General features: G+C 41.9%; 1 protein-coding gene across 2 annotated transcripts in view; it reads right to left on the bottom strand.

Annotated features, from left to right (window-relative positions):
* The window catches only part of rasl10a (RAS-like, family 10, member A), an 18,021-nt gene that overhangs the window by 2,656 nt on the left and 5,365 nt on the right, over window positions 1-10,000 (bottom strand). Inside the window, exon 1 of one of the 2 annotated variants that reach the window (XR_008384380.1) lies at window positions 1-1,534. This exon is cut by the window's left edge and continues 194 nt beyond it. The exons of the other annotated variant lie outside the window; for it this stretch is intronic. The gene's annotated coding sequence lies outside the window, so the exon portion shown is untranslated. Of the gene's footprint in view, window positions 1,535-10,000 lie in introns of those variants that run through there. 2 annotated transcript variants of the gene reach the window in all.

The following is a 10,000-nucleotide window of genomic DNA, read 5'->3' as shown; positions in this document are numbered from 1 at the left end:
TAATAATAGCTGAGAGAAGATTTATCTGCTTCAGGTCTCCTTCCACAAGCTTCTGATGATACTCAGCTGGAATTTCCTCCCGTTCCTCCTGACTGAAGAGCTGGAACTCAAGCCTGTGTTCCTCCTCGCTCAGAGACGCTTCTTCAGTTCATTCCGCAGATGTTCTCTGGGATTCAGCTCAGCGCTTCGTGATGGTCACTTCAATACTTTCACTTTGCTGTCTTTAATCCATTTTGGCGCAGCCGTGGAGGTGCGTTTAGGATCACTGTCCTGCTGGAAGACCCAGGTGTGATCAAGTTTGAACTTTTTCTTGAGGTGTTGCTTCAAGATTTCCCCCTTCCTCACGAAGCAGAACTCCGCCACTACAAGACGCTGCCACCACCACCATGCTTCACAGTCGGGACGGTGTTCTTCAGATTAAAATCCTCGGCCTTTTTAGAACAAGAAGCCTTTATTTGTCACATATACCTTACAGCGCGGTGATTTTCTTTTTTCGGATATCCCAGCTGGTTAGGACATGATACGGACCCTGGAGCCACCGCTGCCGTGCTTTTTCCTCTATACAGAGCGCTGGTCAATGTGGCCAATCAGTTTATCTGACCAGAGAACACTCCTCCTAAGAACTTCAGTCGGGATTTTATATGGAGTAGAGGCTTTTCTCCCTTACGTGACCGTCCTTCAGGCCGTGGTGATGCTGGATGTGTTCATATTTCATGCCTCTGACTCCTTCATCAGTTCCTCTGTTGTTGTCTTGGGTTTCTATTTGAATCTTATGGACCGATGTTTATTCGTACCTGGGAGTTAATTTGTGCCTCTTTCCTAAACGATGCGGTGTCTGTGTGCACCAAAGATGTTTTCGTTTGCATACAGATGTCCATGTTCATACATAATACCTTCAGTTGTTTGGAAATTGCTGGAGGAAGGAGGAACCAAACTGGTGGAGGGACCATCATTTGTTTTGGCTGATTTGCTTGGACGTTCCCACGGTAACAAGGTCAAAAATTCACTAAAGGTAGTCCCTTTTACAGCCACATGTGCCTCCCAATTAACCCCTAATTATGATGATTGGCCAATCAGAAGCTTTCATTTCTGGAATCGATTTCTGGAATCTTCCAGAGTATTTAAAGGGAAAGTCAGCTAATCGAATGTACGTTTTTTTTGTTGTTGTTGTTGACACATTTGAATTTTGATACAGTGGATTAAAGCTGTAGTGCAGTTCTTCTCTTCGAAAACAATGCTTTCGAAATTATTGGCGCCCCTTCGCATTTAACATTTGGTGAAGCTGGAAATGTCAGCATCATTTCAAACCTGTTCATCTGCTCAGGCTTGTGCAACATGGCCGTGTTTCAGAGTTGATTTAGATCAGGTAGTTCTCCCACTACTCAACATTTCTGGTTTATAAAATGGCTTGAGTGTGTTATTCCAGGGGATTACCTTCACTCTAATCCCAGCTCCGTGATGTGAATGCTACAGCGGCTTCCGAGAGTCGACCGAATCTGTTTCACATTCACACTCGTTTCTGTCAGTGGTGCAAAGTGACCGCTGTCACACTCCTGAGCACCGAGAGAGCACGCGAGAGAGCACGCGAGAGAGCCCGCGAGAGAGCCCGCGAGAGAGCACCGGCGAGTGAACAGGAGCATTACAGGAGTCGTAATTATGCATTACTATGCAGCAAGGGGGTGGAAGAGGAGGAGGAGGAGGAGGAGGAGCAGAAACACAAGGAGCTGACCCCCTCTCACCTCCTCTTTCTCTCCCTCGTTCCTGGTCACGGTAATCGTATTATCACTTATTTTCACGTGAGTGAGTGAGATGTCCGTGAGCTGAATATAGATCATATATTCTTCCAGCTGGAGGAGAGATGGAGACATGGAGAGAGAGAGAGAGCGAGAGCGAGCGAGAGAGAGCAAGAGAGGGAGAGAGAGGGAGAGAGAGAGAGAGAGAGAGAGAGAGAGTTGAGAGAGCGAGAGAGAGAGCGCGAGAGAGAGTGAGAGAGAGAGAGAGAGAGAGAGAGAGCGAGTGAGAGAGAGAGCGAGAGAGAGAGAGAGAGAGGGAGAGAGAGAGAGAGAGCGAGAGAGAGAGAGAGGGAGAGAGAGAGAGAGAGTGAGAGAGGGAGAAAGAGAGAGAGAGAGAGAGAGAGGGAGAGAGAGAGCAAGAGAGAGAGAGAGAGAGTGAGAGAGGGAGAGAGAGAGAGAGAGAGAGGGAGAGAGAGGGAGAGAGAGAGAGAGTGAGAGAGGGAGAGAGAGAGAGAGAGAGAGAGAGAGAGGGAGAGAGAGAGAGAGAGAGAGAGTGAGAGAGGGAGAGAGAGAGAGAGAGAGAGAGAGAGAGGGAGAGAGAGAGCAAGAGAGAGAGAGAGAGAGTGAGAGAGGGAGAGAGAGAGAGAGAGAGAGAGAGAGAGGGAGAGAGAGAGCAAGAGAGAGAGAGAGAGAGTGAGAGAGGGAGAGAGAGAGAGAGAGAGGGAGAGAGGGAGAGAGCGAGAGAGGGAGGGAGAGAGGGAGAGAGCGAGAGAGGGAGGGAGAGAGAGGGAGAGAGGGAGAGAGCGAGAGAGAGCGAGAGAGAGAGAGAGAGGGAGAGAGAGAGAGAGAGAGAGAGAGAGAGAGAGAGAGAGAGAGAGAGAGGATATGCTGCAGTTGTCCCTCTGAAAGGGGGAACTCCTCAGAGTAATTTTATCCTTCTGTGTAAAATCCAACAACTAATCGTTTTCAGGGTTTTTTCTATCCGAAGACAATCTTGGTCTATTTAATTTGTTCGTTATGATTCTGATTGACTTTCACAGATATTAGCTTTCATTTTTATTAGAAAGGAAATAATTAGAAAATATAGTGGGTGGGTACACGCAGAAAAAAATACTACACGCCCTTTAGTGGTAATGCACACGATTGGAAATGAGTGTTTAATAATAACTAGTGAATAAACTGTTTAAAGCCATATTAAATATATACATTAAAAGAACGCAGTGATACGTATACATTATACAGTAACTTCGATATGTTTATGCACAACAGGCCACGCCCACATGCCAATAGTAGCACCATTGTTACACGCCCACAGGCCCAGGATGACATCATCTCATCACCTTGTAAAGGTTAGGAGACTATATATATATATACACACACACACACACACACACACACACACACACATACACACACACTACAGTTTTCCTCATGAGGACCAGCCAAGGGCAAAACTGTCCGATATTCCTATCCTTGTGGGGACATGTGGTCATTATCAAATGTGGATAAATGTGGATATAAAAAACATGCCTATGCCCCCTTACACACACATACACATACACACACACACACACACACACACACACACACACACACACACACACACACAGGAGGTGGAAATGAAATCCATTCATCATGAGGTGAATCCAGCCGGAGAAGACAATTGGAATAAAGTGTGTCAGAAAACAGACTCACACATTTCCATCAAACGGGAAATAATTGCGTTTATCATGCATTGGTAACGGTCTACACACACACACACACACACACACACACACACACACACACACACACACACACACGGCATGCTGAGAGTCACACATGGTGCAGTGATAATGAATGCAATCAGACACAGAGATAAACACGGTGTTGCGTACACCATCAGTAAGAGTGACGGAGAGGAATATAGAGAGAATAATGAATAATAATGAGGTGGAGTTTTTCTCTCTACTGATTGGACGAAGAGGCTGAATGTGTGATTGATGTCTTTCTCTCTCCTTTATATTCCACACACACACACACACTCACACACACACACACACACACACACAATGAGTCATTCACACACTCACAGACGAAATTCAGAAGTCTTTCCCCTTCACTTCTACTCAGAGAAGCTTCCAGAACAACAAGTTTTAAAGGGTTTGTAGATCTAAAAGTAAATATGTTTAATGTTCTAAAATTCTAAAAAAAAAAAAAAAAGAAAAAGTCTCTAAAATTCCCCCTAATGATATGTAATAGTATTTTAGCCTAACAGTAACTGTAATAGTATTTTAAGCCCTCGAGCGCCGTTCACTCTTTTTTTTTTTTTTAAGTTTATTTTTTAATTTGGAGTTTGATTGAAAGTATTTTGGTATTTATAGCTTCATTTTCTGTTCATTTTATTATTTTAAAATTCTTTCAGTTCGATTATTTTAGTTTTTCCCCCATTCTACGTTTGTATAATTTTGATCTCCCGTACGATCGAGCGATTAGGGCCGGTTAATACGTGTATGTGCATTACTGCATTATTAAATAAATGAATAAACGCATAGTCTAAATGTCGAGTGTTTTTCGACTCACAAAACGATCCGATCACTTCTCTCTGATGTTCACACTCACACGGATACGTATAAAAACACCGAGACACACGGACAGGAAGATCACATGCGTTAAAACAGCCAACGGTTCAATATGAGACAGTACAGAGCCGCGTCAGGGTGATATGATGCTATTCCAGTGTGTGCAAACAGATACAGAGGCCACGCCCACTTCACCTCCTTCATTGTCATTTAAAGCTTTGTTGGTCACGCCCACTTCTCCTACTCCACCGGAAGTGACAGGTACAGACACTACGTCGCCTCCTTTTCCACTAGGACTGACAGGTAAAGAGGCCACTCCTCCTCCATTTCCTTCACTGGGGCTGACACTTCACTACATCTGAGGCACAGAGGCCACGCCTACTTTATTTTCACTAGGACTTACAAGCAAAACCACACCTACTTCACTTTCACTAGGACTGACCACACCTAGAAACCACACCTCCTTCAAATCTTTTACTGCAGCTGAGGACAGAGGCCACACCTCCTTAAGTTTCATGGTGACTCAGTAATAGAGGCCACGCCTACTTCATTTAAATTGGAACTGAAAGACACAGAGGCCACACCTTCATTTTCACTAGGATGGAAAGTTACAGAGGCCAGTGTGTGTGTGTGTGTGTGTGTGTGTGTGTGTGTGTGTGTGTGTGTGTGTTATCAGAATCTGAATCTGTATCATGAATATTATTTGCATGGATGGGAAATAAAAGCTGAGAAGTCACAGCACAGTAAAACACAGTGTGTTTAGTTCAGACAGAGAGACGGGGCCTCACCGAGAAGAAGAAAACCACACACCGTAAAAGAACTGCAGCATCGACAAGTCTAAAAGTGCTTACAGTCAGCAGTGTGTGTGTGTGTGTGTGTGTGTGTGTGTGTGTGGCTATGTGCCGGTGCAGCAGCTTGGTGCTTTAGATGCACTACCGGTCCTGTACGGCTAAAAATAGAAACTTGTCCTCGTCTCTGATACAGAGAGGAGATGCAGAGCTATTCTGAGCAAAAGTATACCCCCCCCCCTTTCTCCACCACCATTACAACCATTTCAGTTCTCTTTCTCATCATCAACATCACCAGGACTCTGAGATACGAAACAACATCTCTTTTCTCTTCAGTTTGTAGTCCTGCATGAGGAGCTGAGACTGATCTGTGCTTTTATGCTGATTAGACGAAACGGCAGAGCGGAAATCATTTGATGTTGTTTTTTTTGTAAAGATGTATTAAATGTGAGGTTTTAATAATTTCATGTAGCGCTCAGGGTAATCTGCCTAGATAAAGACTTCCAAGATTCAATCCTGTATCCTACCTCAGAAAACCACAAACAAACAAACAAACAAACAAACACTTATTTAAATAAAAATAAATATACTTGGAAATTCTAAGAATAAATCATTCTAAAAATAATAATAAAATAAGTACTTAAGATATTATAATAATAATAATAATTATTATTATTATTATTATTATTATTATTATTATTATGAAGAAGAAGAAGAAGAAGAATTGAATAAAGAGTTAAATGTATTTAATATTTTAAATAGAGATTGTAATAGAGAAAATAAATGTATAAATATACAAATATATATCTGGAATTTTTGTCCATTGTTAAAAGCACTATACAAATAAAGAGGAACTAAATTGAGATTGCACCAATCCAGTATCAAACCCAGTGTCAGTATCAGTACCCAGTATCAGTATCAGTACCAGTACCCAGTATCAGTATCAGTACCCAGTATCAGTACCAGTATCAGTATCAGTATCAGTACCCAGTATCAGTACCCAGTATCAGTATCAGTATCAGTACCCAGTATCAGTACCAGTATCAGTATCAGTATCAGTACCCAGTATCAGTACCCAGTATCAGTATCAGTACCCAGTATCATTATCAGTATCAGTATCAGTACCCAGTGTCGGTCCCCAGTATCAGTACCCAGTATCAGTATCAGTATCAGTACCCAGTATCAGTATCAGTATCAGTACCCAGTATCAGTACCCAGTATCAGTATCAGTACCCAGTATCATTATCAGTATCAGTATCAGTATCAGTACCCAGTATCAGTACCCAGTATCAGTATCAGTATCAGTATCAGTACCCAGTATCAGTATCAGTATCAGTACCCAGTATCAGTACCCAGTATCAGTATCAGTACCCAGTATCAGTATCAGTATCAGTACCCAGTATCAGTACCCAGTATCAGTACCCAGTATCAGTATCAGTACCCAGTATCATTATCAGTATCAGTGTCAGTACCCAGTGTCGGTCCCCAGTATCAGTACCCAGTATCAGTATCAGTATCAGTACCCAGTATCAGTATCGGACTGATACCAGCAAAATGGTGGATCGGATATTGGATCCTGTAGCAAATTGAGAAGAGATTTAATTGAAAGTAGAAGAGTTTTTAAAATTATTTTATTATATTATATTGATACTTTATTATATTTAATACATAAAGTCTTTTTTGTGTTAAAGGTTTTAAGAATTTCAGTTTTAAAAGGATTTGAACTCTTATTAGTTTTTAAAGAAGACGGTAGCAGATGTTTAAGGATATCATCTGATACTCAAGGTTTCAGTATCGTATCGAAAAAGAGAAGCAGGTTATCGTCCCGTCTCTTCTTTGAACTGTTTAACAAGAAGAACTCTCACTTGAAGTCGTCCTGAACTCAAAACCTTTCCTGTTCAATCTTCCATTCCACGGAGATCGGTGCAGAAGCAGAACACGTACACTCGCTGTGCGAAAGGCCCGGGGCGGCTCCGACAACACACCGAGTGAACGTCAGGTCTCCTTTCATTTTTGGAAGGATGTGAGAGGGAATAAAACGCAGTGGTGGGAAAGGGATAACGAGTGTACACGGCGTCCCGGAGAGACTCTTTAGATCATCACATCTGACGACGGAAGTGAAGTAAGAGCGCGAGTATAAAATACAAAACATGCTGCTCTGGAAATCGAATTCTACTCCCTCAGAGAAACAGTGTGATGCTGAAGCTGTGTTCTGTAGTGTAAAAGCGGAACAGCCCACGGCGACAGAACAGAACCGCTCACTGATCGAGTTTATTCGAGCACGCTGCAGAAAGTTCAAGGCCTGGAGGAAAGAAAGAATAAAACTCTCTCATTCCATAAGAAGTGAGAGGAGATGTACAGTTTAACTCCTTACACCAAGACGTGTCCGTGTCGAAAGCTTGCCCCCTTAGAGTTGTACTCGATGCTAATGTTAATGCTAACGCTAAGTAATAGACGCTTATAGCCTCCAGTTTAGCATGGTGCAAACCACATGACGTCACCATTTGTGATCTCTGACTCTACTGAGTCATTTGAGTTAAGTCAGTTAAATGATTCATTCAGATTCGTTCAATGAGAAGTTCGGCATGATGTGCAGCCTGTCAAACTAAATTATAATATATTTAATTATAAAATATTATAATTATAAAATATTTAATAATATATGTGCTGGTTTAGAAGAGGGGGAAAAAAAGGCAGAAATCTCCAGCTCAGCTGAGTGAGCGAGCCTGAATCAAACTGAAATAAACTCACTGATTCAAATGATTCACTGAACAAGAGACGAGCTAATCTTGACCGAAAACAGGAACAGACAGAAAAAACAAAACAAAAAAAAGATAGAAAGATTCACAGAATCAAACACTGATCTGCTGAACATGAGAAGAAGAATTCTCAGTCTTAACTGAAATGATTCAGGATTAGGTTCAGGACACACGCAGTTGTTAATCAGACACAGAATTTATGGATGTTTCAGAAAGCACTGATGGATAAACATATAAAACAGACACCTGTGTTAAAACATCAGCACAAGCTGAAAGAACAGAATGACTCCGTGCATGGAAATGAACGATACTGATTCATTTAATACAGTGACTCGTTCAAAAAATGAATCATTCCCAAACAAAACATTTCTACATAATTTGGTGTCACTTAACATCATGATTCTGATTCATTTAACTTAGTGATTCATTCAAAAAAATAAATCATTCCCAAACAAAACATTTTTACACAGTTTGGTGTCGTGATTCATTTACCTTTGTGATTCGTTCAAAAAAGCAAATCATTCACACAAACAAAACATTTCTACATAGTTTGGTTTCACGTCACTTCATGACATTGATTCATTTACCTTAGTGACTCCTTCAAAAAAGCAAACAATTCGCTTTTTAATTACACATAGTTCTACATGGTCGCTTCATTAAAAATGAATCAATCAATAAATACAAACATTCTATACAACATTTTAACATCTAATCTGCTGCTCGTAACCGCTACTGCAAAGTACTGCTGAATCCCACCATTTTCTATCAGGCAAGAATACTCTGACATCATTTATCACGATGCTGAGATCATCTCATTATATTATCCAGTGCAGACATAAACACACTTCCTCCCTCCAGCTGCACTCCATCCAGCTCTCTATACAGTGACAGATCCATCAGTCTGATCTTCATCACAATCACTCACTCGCCTAGAAAAATGATCAGCGTCATCATCATCTCTAATATCTGCTGAGAAACTCCGGGCCATGAAACACTCAGCGTGTAAAAGTCAGGCGGGTTTGTGCTGAAGATTTCTCTCGCTCTACTTTATCACCAATAAACCATCTTCCATATTGTGTGATTCATCAAAGGCGCAGGTTTACGTTAATGCGCTCGTTCCCATACGCCATCGTCCCTATAGTAACAGCTCGGTCACGGGGACGTGTACGGCGGACGCGCCGCATGAATGTGTTCAAAAGATGTAAGGTATAATGTGTATCTAACATTCATGGAAGGAGTCTCCGACATCTTCAGGACAAGAGGAGTCATCAAGTCAGTGACTAGGTCCAGAGGGGATTAGTCAGAGGAGTAACCGAGGGGCCAAGGACTAGTATGAATATGATACTACCACCACCGGGTTATCCATATGGTGTTTTGTGTTCAAATTTTAGGAGGCTAAATTGTAAGATTGTTCAAATATGGTAGCATGAAGATTTGGTGGATGCCATATAAAGAGTCTGTGTGATCCATGTTGAGTGATTTTGTTGAGAAGAATCCGTTCAGAAGAACGATTTGCTCACGAGTCGGACGTCACTATAACTCCACAAGGTTTTGTAGGCGTGTCTGTCGAACCCTCTGCGTATTGATGCACAAATATTTATCTGAAGGTATAAATGAGAAAATATTCTTCTGTTTGAAATGCTTTTGTTTTAATTTTATTTTGGCAGAGTGAATTTTCTTAAAACCCTGTCAGACACGTCTTAAAGCCAGCAATCGTTTCCAGATTTCTAGGCTAATGTTTTCCACTCATTCCTTCCACAGAGCGGGGAAGTCCAGGGTCGCTTGTCCTAGTCTTAAACCTTACATTTGGATTTGAAGTTCATCACAGACCTGAGATCAGCAGAGATTCATAATGAAGTCTTGATTGTCTGCAGGTCTGATTTCCTAATCTCGCTCTGATTAAATCGGGGCTGAAGCAGAACTCGATCAGGAGGGTCCGCAGGGGTTCAGTGCTGCTCCTACAGACACTCGCGGACTGATCTGAGAACAGTTCTGTGGTCTAGAGCAAAATGATGTTCTTTGAGATAAGAGGAGTTCTTAAGAGGGCCATTTCTAAAGTAATTGTGTTCACCCAGACCCTGGATGAGCCTAATGGAGCCTAATGGAGCCTAATGGAGCCTAATGGAGCCATTTTATCGAGACAGAGAGAAAAGCTGGTT

The sequence above is a fragment of the Ictalurus furcatus genome, chromosome 22, assembly GCF_023375685.1.
Source record: "Ictalurus furcatus strain D&B chromosome 22, Billie_1.0, whole genome shotgun sequence".
NCBI classification, from domain to species: Eukaryota; Metazoa; Chordata; class Actinopteri; order Siluriformes; family Ictaluridae; genus Ictalurus; species Ictalurus furcatus.
The sequence above is the reverse complement of the archived record's forward strand: the minus strand, read 5'-3'. Positions and strand labels throughout refer to the sequence as shown.